At 33.3% G+C, this 16,831-nt stretch overlaps 1 non-coding gene across 1 annotated transcript; it reads right to left on the bottom strand.

Moving 5' to 3' along the window:
• Positions 1-11,277: 11,277 nt before the first annotated feature.
• On the bottom strand, positions 11,278-11,380 carry LOC116476060 (small nucleolar RNA U13). Its single transcript, XR_004250129.1, has one exon. It is a non-coding gene; the product is annotated as a small nucleolar RNA U13 (small nucleolar RNA).
• Between the last annotated feature and the right edge of the window lie 5,451 nt (positions 11,381-16,831).

The raw sequence follows: 16,831 nt of genomic DNA, 5'->3' as shown, positions 1-16,831 counted from the left end.
GGATTAAGACAAGGATATCTACTCTTGCCACCCATTCAACATAGTACTATAAGTTCTAGCCAGAGGAATTAGACAAAAGGATAAAATAAGAGGCATCGAGATCAGAAAGGAGTAAGTTAAATTGTGTCTGTTTAAAGATGACATGATCTTATATATAGAAAACTCTAAATACTCTAACAAAAAACTGTTCAAACTAATAACAAGTAATTTCAGGATACAAAATTGACATAAAAAATCAGTAGTGTTTCTATACACTAACAACAAAATATCTGACAAAGAAATCAAGAAAACAATCCCATTTACAAGAGCTACAAAAATGCCTAGGAATAAATTTAATGAAGAAGATGAAATATCTATACATGGAAAACTATAAAACATTGATGAAAGAAATTGAAGAATATATAAATAAATGGAAATATATACTGTGTTAATGGATTGGACGAACTAATGTAGCTAAAATTTCCATACCAACTAAAGTATTCTACATATCACAGTTAACATTCCAATAACATTTTTCAGAGAAATAGAAAAAGTATTCCTAAAATTTGTATTGAATCCCAAGTGACTCTGAATAGCCAATGCAAGCTTGAGCAAAAAAGAACAAAACTGGAAGCACACAATACCTGATTTCAAAATATACTTCAAAGCTATGGTAATCAAAACAGTATGGAACTGAGTTTTTGTTATTTTATGTTAATGTCTTTTGTACAATTGTGCTTTACAATCTGCAAGACATGTTATTTTGTTATTACTTTATTTAGTAGATTTTTCCTTTTCATTATAACCTTGAATACCTTGAAAAAGAAATATGCTCAGAGAAAAAGGGAAAGCTTTATTTTCTATAAAAGAATGCAGTCTTCAGATTGGGGAGGCACAGCCTCTAGTATAAGTGAAAATGTGCTCTCAGAAGACCATAGGGAGGGTCTGGCTCAAATAGGGAAAGTTCTCATCCTGGGTCTCGATCAAATACTTTTATATAAATGAAAATTTCAAACTTGTTCAGCTCTGATTGGTTGAAATCATTGACCAGATTGGGATTTCCATATTTGAAGCCAGAAGTCTGTCAGATGTTTCTTTCAAATGGCTGGCTGGGGTAGGGGTTTCTGGCCATAGTTTATCTTGGCATGGAAACAGGAACTAGTTTGGCTTGATTTTAGAAAGGGAAGACCTATGACATTTTTACAATATTTTTCTGAGGACACAGAGTGTGTGACCTCTCCCTCACCCAGCCATGGCCACCTGATTTTGTTTTAGCTTTGATCATCTCAGTTAGCCATGGGGAGTCCATTTTGTCTATTGTCTGGGGGCATGTTTTAAGAGATATATTTTTTAATATCATATGTTGATTTTACTTCCTTGTGAATATCACTTATAGCTATGTTGGATAATGTTTGTTCTACATATTTTGTTGCCTCATCATTTCATTGTCTTTTTGCTTTGATTTCACTGTATGGTAAGCTATTCTGTGTTTACAATTTAGTGTTCAGCCCTCCATTTGATTCCATGCTATTCTAGAAATATTATTTTAGTTGTAAATGGTGTTTTTGTCCTTTATAAATACATTGATATATATTTCTGTAGTTCTCATGATCTCATTTTAACATTTTGTCTATGATATTATGGTAGATTACATTATTGACTTCAGTTCTTCTCCTTTTTCTGTATCCAATTCCTTTGTCATACAGCTTTGCTGTTAATGTCACAGACATACAGTGTAGCCTGAGCCCCTTAACATATTTTGGTCATGAGATTTGCTTTTTCCAATGGGATATTGGTAGCCAGCTAGGGATTATTATGCCCAGCTAGGGATAGAGATGTACTCACACATTATGGCTTGCTCTCTTGTGCTTCTGCCATTGCCATTACATAAGCATGCCCTGGCTAGCCTATTGGTTCAAGGGATAGAAGAGATACCAGGAGTAAATAAGAACTGAACCTGTAGTCTAAAATCATATACCCAGTATCAGTTTATATCAGCAAAGGGACCCCAGATGACCTGCAAACACATGAGAAATACATGATTACTTATTTTTGCCAATGAATGTATATTGTGTGTTTCTTTGAATGTGTGTGTTTGAGTCTTAGCAAACACTGACTCAAATAATCCAATGATATACATGTACTCAACAAGTTTATATTCTTATTGTTTCCAGCTACAGCACCGGGCATCTAGGTATAAATTTAATACCCTGTATGATAATTTAATTCAAAAATAAATTCTCATTACTTGTGCTTGCTATGCTTCTTTTCTCCTTTTTTTTTTGTTAAGTAGAATTTCCCTTTTAATGTTGCCATATTTTTTCCTTTATCTTCCTCCATGTTTTTCAAATAAGTAAATTACATCAAATAGTATTGTGTTTTCTGTGACTTTATTTGACTCCCTCCTCACTACTTTGGGAGCTGTTTATCTTCTCTATAGCACTATAACTTAAAGATTGATTTTGTGTTTTTAGGTTGTATTTATTTTTAGGTGGCAGTGAATAATCTTGGTTGGTGAACCTGGGTATATTTTTCAAGCTCTTATTTTATTAAATGGACCATATATAAGGTTTACCCAACTGAATTAAAACTATGTTTTATTTTTATAGGGAAGCCCATTAGATTTTGGAACCTGGGAAAGTATCAACTTTGGATATTGTTTCTGAATTTTAAATATCTTCTTTCATCAGCTGTCATTTTCACTCATAAATTCAAAAGAAGAGTGTAAAATTAAGACCTATAGTTTTGGGTCCCTGTCTTGTTTACTGCTACAGTAGAGAGGCCTGGGGGAAAGCCACCCTCACTGGGAATTCCAATGTATTTCTTGCTTCCTAAATTTCTACTTTCTTTTGTTATGTTGTCTTTTATTCTTTTATTGGTTTATGTTGCTAAGGTTTTCTTCGTAGCTAGGGATAGTCTGATTTTTTTTGTTAGCCTTCATTACATTTATGATTGGCCAGAAGGAATTAGCTGAGCTTCATTAAATTAATTAGTGGAGAAACTTACTCTTTGAGATTTTTATTTATTTTCATGTTCAGCTGCTATCTTATCCTGCAGTCTGTTTCTGTACAAATATGAATATATTCACATCAATTTTCACGGTGTTTCTATTTTTAAAATGTATACTTTTTGAGAGAGACAGAGAGGAAAGTGAAGATAGAATTGTATGCCGACCCCAGTAGCAACCTCTTTCACTGCTAGGTTTAGAAATGTATTGTATAAAATTTTACCTCTTTGCTATTTGTTGTTGTTGTTGTTGTTGTTAAAGATTTTCTAGGCTTTTCTTTGTTTGCATTTACTCACTGTAAAACAATATGCTGTTATTGGACTTTACCATCTTACCTTAAAATTCTGTACGTCTTTTGCCTTTCAATTACTTTTGCAATCAAACTGGCATTTCCACGATATATTCAATCCCCAATTATTTTTTAAAAAGATTTATATGTTCAATCACCAACTTTTCTAATTATGGCTCTAGTATTAAATTTGTAACATGAAACTTTCAACTGCTGAGTTATTTCATATAATCATTAGTGTACATCTTAATTTTGATTAGTCTTTTATTCCACATGATGTTTCTTCTTGTGTTATTTTTACTGTGTTAATGGGTATTCCAGCTTTTGTAAGGAACCCTTGCTAAAATGACTTTTAAATAAATGACAAGCACTTTACTACATACATTTCAATTTCTTTTCTATGTTGGTGAGTCAGAATAGGATCATGTAATTTCCATTTCATTTTCTATCACACTAAGTTATATGTCCTTTAAAATTCAAACTATCTTTTATCCTCCCCATTTACTATTGTTTCTTTAATATTCTAATGGTATGCATTCTCTGCTGAATTTTAGTTAAAACAGGTGGTTGATTTTTCAGACTGAAATCTCAGATCTCCAGAAGAGCACATTGGAAAGCTTCAGAAGCATGGTTAATTGAATAATTGAAGCAACTCTACACATTGCTGAACCCCAGCATTTGCATATGTTGAAAATTCTCACTAGTGCGTATTGCATGGAAAATGCAGGCTCTGCATAGATACAAAAGGAATTTCAAGTCCCTAATGTCCCTTTGATTCTCTATAGCAAGAACTAAAGTAAATTTGAAAATAATCTTTTTAAATTAATTGATGGATAAATTTTCAAAACAATGGATAAATACGAATGATATATTGAAAGTCACAATCACACCAAATTATAATTCTTTTATTATAATCTTAGGCTTTTCTTACCTAGTAAACTATTCCAACTGATATTATTCCAGATGTGAAATTTATGTGCCAAAAATACACATTCCAAAAATAAAACTACAAAATAATTTTATACAGATAACAATGCTAAATGCGTGTAAATGATACAATAAAATTAATGCTAATGACTTAATATCTTGCACTGCAGCTAATTAAATTTAGATTAAGAGACAAAAAGTGTGATGCATTTTTAATATATGTATTTAAAATTTTTTAATGTTTTTATTATTTTATTTATTATTAACCTAAAGTCATACCCCAATTGATCAATATATGTGAAATATGACTGGAAATATGGAATAAAAGAACATTTTTGTAGTGTTCACATTTTCTAAAAGATAACAACATCTCAAGACCTTTAGATATTCAATGGCACCACATTTTTTCTTTCCATTTTTAGAAATGTATAGCTAGTGGAGCAGTGAGGAAAATTAAAAAAATATATATATTGCATATAATTCAGTTGATGAGTTGTTTGTTTAGCTCCAAAGTACCTTTCTCTGCTTCACTTTAGTTTTTGAGGCTAGGACTAGGAAAACATTTCTGCTTTGTTAAGTAACATCCTGTTAGGTAAGTTATTAGACAATAATCCTTACGTATATGTAATAATAAAAGACTTTTTTGAGCAAAATGAATGTTTCATGGTCTAACAAGCAGATCACTCCTGGCCCATTGGTGAGTCAGGGCTCTTATTTATAAAAACACTAGTCTGGGAAGGGAGAGAATAAAAATAAAGAGATGACACATAAACTGTATGAAATTATTTAAAAACACACAATGGGCTCAATGGTGGTAAGGGGATGAAACTATTTCATTAGATTACCTTCATCTTGCTCCCCCCCTTTGCTTTTGACATAACCCTTCTTCCTAAACTTGACTCACATGTCTAGGGGCAAGTAAAAAGCAGAGCTTGTATTTCGAGCAACTGTGAGATAGCAGAAGGAGACAAAGTTTATAAATGTGTAGAAAGAGAAAAGAGAGAGCAATCACATTTTTTTATTACCTTTGGAGGGAGAGTAGTTTCTGTTGTCAACGGTCATTATAGAGAGGCACATAGAGGTCAGAAATTAACTGAATATACCAAAAGCCTGAAAATGCAGATGTAATGATATCTTATTTTCTAATAATTTATTTATTTTTCTTAAATTTTGTTTTAATGAAATGAAAAAAATTATTTAAACACACACACAAACACAGAAAGTGCTGATGTAATCTTTAGAAGCATTTAAACTACCCCTTGTTTACTGAAAATATTCTATAATAATTTGATTAGACTATATTGTTTATCAATTCATTTGCTTCTATAATATAACAAGACTTCCAAAAGTCAAAATGTTAAATATATCACTCCTTTGTCTCAATGTGGCTATTTGCTTTTCTTTAATATTTTTCTTGGCTCTTTTTTTTTCTCAAAGCCCCAGATTCACTTAAAAATTATCAAATGATTCTCATACTTAGATTTATATACTTATTTTTATTTTATCTGTTGTTAGGTAAGAAAGAAGAGGTTAAGGAAGGATGGGTTTAATAAAGTTAAAGCAGATATTTCTAATAAAACTCATTTTCCACAAGGTATTCATTATTTATTGAGCAGCCCCTTTATTTCAGTTGCCATATTAAGATTGCCATGTTAAGATGAATTAGACATACTTCTACTGTCTCATAAGACAAAACATAGATGAAAGTCAGCTGCTAGTTGACAAAGGCAATACAATAATATCATTGCTATGTCAAAGACACTTAATGATGATAGAGTAAAGGAAGTTCCGAACTTGATATAAAAGTTTCAAATTACTAACAACAAAGATCAAATGAAAATTAATTTACTAAGTTAAAATGATTAAGTAGTTAAGTAATTCAAATGATTAATAGAGGTTGTACAGCAAGTTTCCAAGGCTAAAATCATGGCTTGTCAACTCACAACCTCTAAAATATTGGGCAAATCACTTATCCTCTTTAAGCATATTTCTGTAGCTATAAATTCAAAGCAATTGTGGAAAAATATACTTGCTATTTTTATAAATATCAATTATTTCTTGCCACAATTTTAAACTAAAATCTGGCAGCACAACTTTATATACATTCAGTAAAATGTTTAGTAAGTGTTTAACAAATGTCAGCAACAATTATTATTACTGTATTTCTTGATACTTTTTCAAGTTGCACTCCTGTAATCTGGTTTTCACATCACATCCTCTCTCTGGACCAGAAACCCCACAGTAGAAAACAAATATTTCTTAAAATTGACAACGTAACAATCTAATAGTTTCTTAAACTAGTTAAGTATGGTATAAATATTTGCTGAATGGTATTTGATATCAAAGAGATAACTGCACATTTTTAAACTACTGCATTTGTAATATTCTGGGCTTTCCTTCGTTAAAATTGAAAGAAAAAAGATAAATTGTTTTGGAGAGTGACCTTTATAATTAGTGTGAAAGAAAAAAACACAAATTCACATTCCCTGTCTGTTTTTGAATTAGTAATCTGTGAAAGATTTTCATAGTATAAAAATGACATAACTAAAAGACTTTGCAATAAAAGGTTAGTGTTATGTAGAGTATGATGAAGTGGACATATCTTTTCTCTCTGAATTAGAATAAATTTAGACTTTTTAAAATCCCAATGATACAGTGAGACAGCAAGAGAATGAGATTCTATTTATTATATTTAACCTTTGGACTTTCACCTGTGGTGGGAAACTTAAATTTCCAAATCAGGACTACAGATTTGATCGTTTACTCAGTGACGGAGATGAAGAAGAGAAGATCTTGTCTGTTATTTGATATAAGATGACCCTAGACATTGTTGTTAGGAGTTGGTAGTTGGAAACTCATTCAGTGGTTGATTTGTCAAATATTGTATTTTTTCATTTTGGGTGAAAATTAAAGGCACATGTTGACTTCCACTTACCTTATCACACACATATGTTCTTATTTACATTTACAGAGGCTATGTAGGTTTTTTCTTAACTTAGTGTGAAAAAACTAAGTAAAACGTTCAAAGAGAAATTTGGAATAAACAGCTTTTTTGTTGTGATATAATAGTTTTATAAAAATTAACTCTTGGGGCCAGGCATAGTGGCTCACCTGTAATCCCAGCATTTTGGGAGGCCAAGATGGGTGTGTAACCTGAGCTCAGGAGTTTGAGACCAGCCTAGGTAACATGGTGAAACCCCGTCTCTTCAAAAACAGAAAAATTAGCTGGGCATGGTGACGTGTGCCTGTGGTTCCAGCTACATGGGAGACACTGAGGTGGGAGGATCACTTGAGCCTAGGAGGCAAGGTCACAGTGAGCTGAGATCATGCCACTGCATTTCAGACTGGGTGACAGAGTGAGGCCCCATCTCAAAAAAAAAAAAAAAAAAAAAGTAAGAAAGAAAGAAAAAGAAAAGAAAATTAACTGTTAACATATGACCTTCAGATACTGACCATTCTTACTACTTAACGAGAGAGGCACATCTTTTTTTTTAGCTTGGACACAGAGACCTCAGCATGCTAGGGGATTAAAAATATTAGGAACAGGCCGGGCGCGGTGGCTCACGCTTGTAATCCCAGCACTTTGGGAGGCCGAGGCGGGCGGATCACAAGGTCAGGAGATCAAGACCATGGTGAAACTCCGTCTCTACTAAAAAATACAAAAAAATTAGCCGGGCGTTGTGGCGGGCGCCTGTAGTCCCAGCTACTCGGAGAGGCTGAGGTAGCAGAATGGCATGAACCCGGGAGGCGGAGCTTGCAGTGAGCCGAGATTGCGCCACTGCACTCCAGCCTGGGCGAAAGAGCAAGACTCCGTCTCAAAAAAAAAAAAAAAAAAAAAATTAGGAACAGTCAGATGTACTTCCCATGAGAGGGAAAATAATACATGGTAGTATTGAGACTATCAGATACCACACAGATTCATTTCCTAAGGATATTCCATAGCACATTTGACAACCTAAAATAGAAAACAAATATAGATTTTAATTATCTGACTGCTGCTGCGAAGATCAAATATTCTCTTATGCCATCAATGTTTACTTAGCTATTATGATGGACAGGCACTATGCTACTTTCAGGCTAAGTAATGAACAATGAGAAGAGCATGGTCCCGACATCATGGAGCAAATAGTATGTTTTAGAGTTGACGGACAAGTCAATAATTATACTCTGTTACACTACTAGTTAAAGGAGAGGGACTGCAGTTTGCTAGGGTAACACATAGGGGCTATACGCTATGAAAGACAGGGGCACAGTATATTCCAAACAAGACTCATACGGAATGAGAAAACGTGAGAGCAAGCATGAAGCATTCAGAGATCTGAAGAATACAAAATAATTCTATTTTGTAGTAGGAGATAATGATTAGAGGTAAACTGGAAACATAAGTGTAGAGAAAACCTTACAAACTATCACTATGATCTATGACTTTTACCTTAAACATAGTAGGGAGCCATGGAAAGATTTTATGGAGCAGAACAACACGGTTACATTTGCATTTAAAAAGATCATCCTGATCTCCCTGTGAAGTGTGGATTAGTTGTAAGTAAGACTAGAGACAGTAGGATTATTTAGAAAGTTGTTGAGTTAATCTAGGGAATTAAATGGGTATCCTATGTTGTTAGAAAATATACGTGGGAGTTGAAAAAATGGGGCTCTGTAATTTATTGATATGAATTGTGGTGGAAAGAGCTGGTGTGAATGATGAGGATGGAAAGGTGGTATTCAATAATAGAAGCATTTTTGTAAAAGGGGAAGTTGTATTCATTTTTGGAATCATAGTTCATGTAGTTTGTAAAACAAACAGGTGGACATGGCAAACCATTCCTAAAGGTATGGATTTGAACATCAGCACTAATGTTACAGCTGTTTGATTTGAAGTCATCAAATGATTATTGAAGTCACTATGGTAATGAATGACTGCATCTAGGAAATGTAAAATGAAAATAGTCCTTCGAAAGAACTGTGAACAATATTTAACACACATGTTGAAGAAGTGGAGCTCCCCCAAAAGAAGACATTAAAAAAGAAGAAACCAAAAAAAAAGTGAATTGACAACCAGAATTACAGAATGAGTTATGCCAGTGAAGAAGAAAGTTTGACGAAGAAATGATAAAAATTATTAGATGCTAGCACAATCAAGGAAGGGTATCACTGAGAACAGTTTATTGATTGTAGTAATGAAGAAGCCACTGATGCTTTCTGAGCAATTTGAGTTTAGTGCTATAAATCACATTCTAATAGTTTCAGCGTGAATGAGTGGTGAAGACATGCAGAGAGCAAATACATGCTATTCTTTCATCATGACGGTGAAGAGGAGCTAGCTAGTTAATGGAGTAGTTGAGAACAGTAGGGTGTTCAAAGACTTCCTTTATGGTGAGAGAGGCTCAAGTATATTTAAAGAATCACAGGAGTGATTTTCCAGAGAGGGAAAGATGAATAGTGTACAGAAAAGTGAGTGAGGGTCCAGAGAAGACTCTTGTCTTGTGGATGAGACACAGAAGCACAAGTGGAGACCATTGCTTTCAACAGGTCTAAGAAACTGTTCTGTTGCAACCAAAAGAAACATGAAAATAAAAAATGGTAGTGTAGATATGTTTGCAGATTGAAAATAAAGATGAGGAAGTTCCCATTCAGTGATTTTGTTATTCTGTAAAGTTAGAGAAAAGATAGCTTTATGAAATTGTTTGCATCTACATTTTAACTTACCTCTCCTTTCTCAAATATAAACATAATTTATGAGACACTGTAAGTTACAGTCCTTTTTGCTTCTCTATTTAGCTTTGATCTCTGTATACTTGAGAGAGCATGGAAAATGAAAAACTGCTAGGCAAACGTGCAGGTGAATGAAGTCTAGCCTAGAGCTCTCTAAGGCACTAACTTTCTTACTATAAACAAAACCTTAAAATTTCTGAGCCTCTTTTATTATTTGTAAAATGAAGGACTGGAGATAATGTTCTATATATGGTGCTCTTCAGCACAATATATTTTTGACCTCATTTCACTTTTAATCTTAGAATTCAGTAGGTCAAACTTGTCAACTAAAATATCTACAGTTTCACCTGTGATGGTAATGATATATACAGATTGTTGTTCTGATTAGCCGCTTATTTCCATGTGAAGAATTCCTGTTGATAGAAGTTAATATCTATCATCTGTTGGGTTTTTTGTAGCATATTGAAAGTTAAATAAAATGTAGAAAAAGACAAAGCTTTTCCTCAAGTTTAATGATAAGTTGTTGAAAAACAGTTCAATAACAATGACCACAGCAAGAATCATGTTATTTTTCCTGTTACTGTAATTGTGAACTACAACTGTGAGCTGTATAAATGGCAAAGTCAAGATGTGGAAAAGAGCACAAGACTTCTCACTGACATCAAAGCATATGAGACACAATTCAAAGAAAATTATTTATTTCACTGCATCTCATTCAATGCATGCAGATACCATGATATATATTTCCATAATTGAGAGAATAAAAATAAATTTTAAACATAAAAGACAAAGATTTACATGTTAGAGTGAAAAATTGGTTTCTTACTTCAACTTATTGTTAAGAAAAGATATTTTTTCAATTTATTTAATCTTAAAATGTGAGAAAGGCCTCACGCCCAGTGTGCACTCAGGAAAAAATGAAACAAAATAAAAGAATAGAAAATAGGATGTAACAAGAAACCTTTTTTCTTTTGATTCTTTTCATGTCAAAGGGCCAGAAAGCTAGAAAGTTATTGTTTGAAAATATATTTTGTAGTAGGAAATATCTTAGCTTGTTATAAAGTGTAAGTCTTATATTAGTAAGAGTTCTATAACAATTGTATGGCAAATCCTCTTGATAATGAGATTCTCACTTTCTATTTCTATACAAACAATTCTGGGATCATCTCTAAATGTACTTGTCTCTGAGAATGTTTTTGAAGACAAAAAATATGAGACAAGTGTATGAGCAGAAAATAAAAAACAATGTAAACTTTAGTCGATTTATTAATTTCTATTTTTTTTTTACATGATTTGAGATGGCCAGGTCTACTTCTACATTACTAGACAAGTGTATTTCCTCTAGTACTTTTTTTTTTTTTTACATCAGAGGGATAATATGCCGATGTCATAAAATGTTTGAGGGAGATACATCTCACACACAAATGTGAAAACCTAATCATCACACTTATGAACTACAAAAGGATTCTCCTCCAGTCCTTTAATCATGGTTATTTATACATCTTTTTCATTAATTTAGAAGTGACCATCACATTGTAAATTTAAATCTCAATGGAGTGAGGAAAGAAAGAACAGGTTAACTTTAAATAAGACAGAAAAGAAATACCAAGAACCTAACCATGTCAGTCCTGGCTCCTGCCTGCTCACATCTGCATAGGCAACTATCACAGGTCCATTGTCAGCACATGCTAGCTTCACCCAACATGAAGCAACCTAAACCCCAACTGCCCTAAGTAATTTTCTTGGAATTTCTTCATTTCCCTTGGGTTATGTTGATAACTTATAACCCTGAGGATTTTTTTCTCACTCTTCTTACGTAGACTAAGGGTCTGTGTTAGTCTGGGAGGGAAGAGAACTGTTAGGACAATGCTTTGAAGTGGCACAACTGTTTCAAATGCTTCTTTAACAATGTCCAGGAAAACTGATTATTTATGATATCTCTCTTTTTCTTTAGTCCTAGAATCTAGACAGAAATTTCTTGATAATAGGAAGAGTCCTCAATATTATGTTTTATATAAAAAGCACATATCCACGAAAATCAAATGTTACTAATTTCATACTAAAGACGAGAAACAAAAATATTCAAATTCCTATCGTATGCAATTATAGATTCTTGGTAGAATACTCAGCGTGTCGTGAATATTCTAGAAAATATCTCATTTATTAATGAAAAGATGTAGAAAACATTTTATTTTTTAGTTTATTTACAATTCTATTCCCAAAAATAACAGTCAAATAACACTCACCAGACTTTTGTTAACCTCTGCGTTATTGATTGAACGTTTACTTCCCTGCAAAACTCATATGTTGAAATTCTTACCCCAAGTTTTATGGTATTGACAGATAGAACCTTACAGATGTAAATTTAGGACATGAGGGTGAGGTCTTCATGAATGGGATTAATGCTCGTATAAAAGAGACCCCAGAAAGCTTTCCCACTCTCTTTCCACCCTGTGAGAATACAATGAAAGGACAGCAGTCTGTAAGCTGAAAGAGGGTTCTCAACAGAACCTGACTATGCTAGCACCGTGATCTTTGGCTTCTAGCTTCCAGAGCTATGAGAAATCAATTAATATTGTTTATAAGCTACTCACTCTATGGTAATTTGTTATAGCAGCCCAAACTAAGACATTTTGCAAGCAATTTTTGTACTTCCTATTTGCTTCCATTCTCTGTCTCTATTACACATGTGCATACATACATTTGCTCTCAATTGAATTTAATACATTGTTTTGTAATTATTGTTGCAGTTTCTTCTCAATTAATAAAGTGCACTACACTCCATATTTTTAATGATATAAATAAAAAGCAGCTTCTATATTCTAATAAATAATCATTTAAAATATTCAAAAGAATACCTATTTAAAATTAGACTCTTAATATTTGACACTAAAACATACAATCATGTTAAACAAATATATTTTCAATAGAAGAAAGTTAAAAAAGAAATATAAAAACTATAATCTTTATATTTCTAAATCGGTAAAAAAATTGGAACTAAGGCACAATATAATACGCACCTGAATACATAAAGACATGCTTGCAATGTAAGTAAGATTTTGTATTTAATCCTGACTTTAAAACAAAGCACCAATAGATATGTTTTCATTGCTATTATTGATTTTGTGAACTTGTTTACTTTGGGGAGTATTCTTTCAGCAGTTAGTAATGTACTCCTCTTGAGAAATGCTCTAGATAGGTTGCCTTAGGAAGTACTTAGTTTTATTGAATAATATGTCAGTGCCAGATATCTCTTATAAGAAACTTGATTTCTCTGGGAAATGTGTTCATTTGTGTGGCTTTTAGATAAATCAGTTTGGAAAATGGTCAGGAGGCATTTCAGCTCTTTTTCATTGCTTTTGTAAAAAGTAATATGGACATTGTCACAATTTTACTGGGAACTCTAGATGAGTTAGAGTTGTGAAGGTTACTGAAAACAAACTCTAAATTCCTTATAAACTATGAGAAGAAACACTGAAAACCAATAAAATATTCAGCAAATATAAAATAATAAAATAATTTCTAAAATAAACCAATACTAACAGGAGAGTGACTAGAAGTAAAATGCAGGTTTTGAGTACCAATAAAGTGTTTCAATAATCTAGAAAGATACTTATCTAACATCCATTCTCAGCTACATCCTCCCCAACAAAGTCAGAAACAAATACCCCAGCCCATCACTCTGGGATTTAAAATGAGAGGTCAGGTGATTTTATAAATACTTAACAGAACACTTGAAATCTACCTCAAATGAAACTATAGACAACATATACTCAATGAAATGGGATTAGTATCAGATTAAAAATAATCACACAGTTAATAATAAAAATAACAATACATAATTATGTATAGAATATTGAGAATATTAGTGATATATAAATTCCAGCTTTGCCAAAGTAAATTGTTAGGAGACAGAAAGGGGAAAATTGTAATAATATAAAGGAACCATCTAGAAAAATTTATCTATAGATAATAAGCATTCCTAAGTAGAGAACAGAAAGAAACCTCACAGTAGCTAAAAGCAGTAGTACAGACACTGGAAAAAAAATATAGTAAAACAGGATCAAATTTCACTGAATGAAGTTTATAATTCAGATGTAAAATATCACAATCTCTTTAATTCCAGGCTAGCAATATTTCTGCCAATGCAACATTTTCTAAAACCTTATTGGTCGACTGTGCAATTCATGGGGGTCCAAGCCATCAGACAAGAGGCTCCTCCAAAGATCTTTTTTGGATAACTCATCTTTATTCTTGGCTTCTGCGGAAATAGTTCATTGAATCCATGAGTCACACACATAACCTTTTTAGCAAAAGTTGTCTAGCTATACCCTTGGCATTCTTCTAACCACATGCTTGCTCATGTTGGTTATCTGGAGAGGTTGAGAATTTTCCAAATTATCAAGTTTTAGTTCTTTTTTATTAAAATGTCCTTCCTCTGTTTCTCTCTTTTTTTCTTTTCTTCTTTTCCTTTTTTTTCTTTTCTTTTCTTTTTTCTTTTCTTTTCTTTTTCCTTCCTTCCTTCTTTCTTTCCTTCCTTCCTTTCTTCTTTCCTTCTCTTTCTCTCTTTTTTTTTTGTTACTTACCATAAGCTATAAGGAGGAAATAAGGTCATACCTTCCACAATTTGCCTGAAAATCTCCTCAGCTCAGTATTCATGTTTATTTCTGACAGGATCTACTTTCCATCCAATGGAAAAACACAGTTGAGGGAAGTTTCCTGCCACTTCATGATAAGGATCTCCTTCCTTTCATCATCCAGTTCTATGTGCCTCATTTCCATGTGAGCTTTCACCAGAAGCACATGTAACATTCATGTTTCTCTTTTTGTTTTGTTTTTTTTTTTTGAGACGGAGTCTCACTCTGTGCCCCAGGCTGGAGTTCAGTGGCATGATCTCGGCTCACTGCAAGCTCCACCTCCTGGGTTCAGGCCATTTAACTGCCTCAGCCTCCTGAGTAGCTGGGAGTACAGGTGCCACCACCATGCCCAGCTAATTTTCTGTATTTTTAGTGGAGGCGGGTTTCACCGTGTTAGCCAGGATGGTCTCGATCTCCTGATCTTGTGATCCGCCCGCCTCGCCTCCCAAAGTGCTGGGATTACAGGCGTGAGCCACCGTGCCTGGCCAACATTCATGTTTCTTAGCAATTCCTTATTCGTGACAATACATGTATCTTTATAATGATGAAAACATTCTGTACAGTTATTACTTATTTGAGCTCTCATCACAATTGCCTTTAACAATCTATATTTATACCAATAATCTCAGAAATCTAGTATTTTCTATTTTGTGTCTCAGAAATACTTAGCTTCTGTTCATTACATAATTCCAAAGCCATTTCTAAATTTTTAATATTTGTTAAAGCATCTCCCCACTTCCTGGTACCAAAATTTGTATCAGTCAGGGTTTTCTAAGGAAACAGAATATATATAAATATGTATTATTTATTTCAAAGAATTCACCTATATAATTTTGGGAGTCAGCAAGTCTTGAATCTGAAAGGCATGCTGGTAATTTGCAGGCAAAAGCTAATGTTGCAGTCTTTTTTCCTTAAACTTTTAGTTTCAGGGGTATATGTGCAGCTTTATTATACAGGTAAATTGCAGTCACAGGGGTTTAGTGTACAGGTTATTTTGTCACCCAGGTAATAAGCATAGTACACAAAAGGTAGTTTTTCAATCCTCACCTTCCTCCCACCCTCCACCCTCTAGTAGGTCCCTTTGTCTATTATTTCCTTGTGTGTGTTCATGTATACTCAATATTTTAGCTCCCACTTATAAGTGAGAACACGCTATATTTGGTATTCTCTTCCTGAGATATTTTCCTCAGGATAATGACCTCCAGATAATGTTGCTGCAAAGGACATGATCTCATTCTTTTCATGGCTGTGTAGTATTCCATGGTGTATATGTACACATTTTCTTTATCCAATCTACCATCGATGGGTATCTAGGTGGATTCCATGTCTTTGCTTGTGAATAGTTCTGCAGTAAACATACATGTGCATATATCTTTATGGTAAAATGATTTCTATTCCTTTTGGTATATACCCAATAATGGGATTGTTTGGTCGAATGGTAGTTCTGTTTATCACCACACTGCTTTCCACAACAGCTGAACTAATTTACATTCTCACTGGAAGTGTATAAGTGTTTCCTTTTCTTTGCAAATTTGCCAGCATCTGTTATTTTTTTACTTTTTATTAATAGCCATTCTTATTAGTAATGTTGCAGTCTTGAGGCAATATTTCCTTTTCAAAACTCTGATAAACTTCAGTTTTGCTCTAAGGCCTTTCAAGTGATTAAAAAACATCCACCAACATTATGAAGGTACTCTCCTTTACTTTTAAGGTCAACTGATTATAAATGTTTACCACATCTACACAATACCTTCACAGCAACACCAAGACCCATGTTTGATCAAATTACTGGGTAATATATCCTGGCCAAGTTTATACATAAAACTGTCATATTTGTCATACAGGCTTTCTTAAATTTACTTTCTTGAAAGTTGCAATAAGGAATCTCAGATTAGGCTTTGAAAAGCCTCTTGAAGCTAGAAAGAGAAGCCAAAAATTTACCACAAGATAATACATGTAGTTGCTATAAATGTGGGAAAATTCCTTTCTTTCTGAAGTTCCCAAAATATCACAAGGTTACTAGACCTTCCAGGAATTATTTTTGTAATGCATCCCTAAGACTTAATAGATTATAAGCCAGGTACCAGGGAAGTTATCCCAAGAGAGTTTTGTAAGCATTGCCTCCATAAAATTGGCCTTAGTTCCTTAGAAGTGTGTTGTAATATCAAAATAAATGAACACCATTCTCAAATATGATATTTCAGGCAAGGCCTTGCTGTAAAACCAAAGTTATCAAGTGTGTCTTTGTATTAAGGTGGATAGATTTGAATTAAAACTATG

The sequence above is a fragment of the Hylobates moloch genome, unplaced genomic scaffold (genome assembly GCF_009828535.3).
Source record: "Hylobates moloch isolate HMO894 unplaced genomic scaffold, HMol_V3 SCAFFOLD_10, whole genome shotgun sequence".
NCBI classification, from domain to species: Eukaryota; Metazoa; Chordata; class Mammalia; order Primates; family Hylobatidae; genus Hylobates; species Hylobates moloch.
Note: the sequence above shows the minus strand (reverse complement) of the source record. Positions and strands in the feature narration are given on the sequence as shown.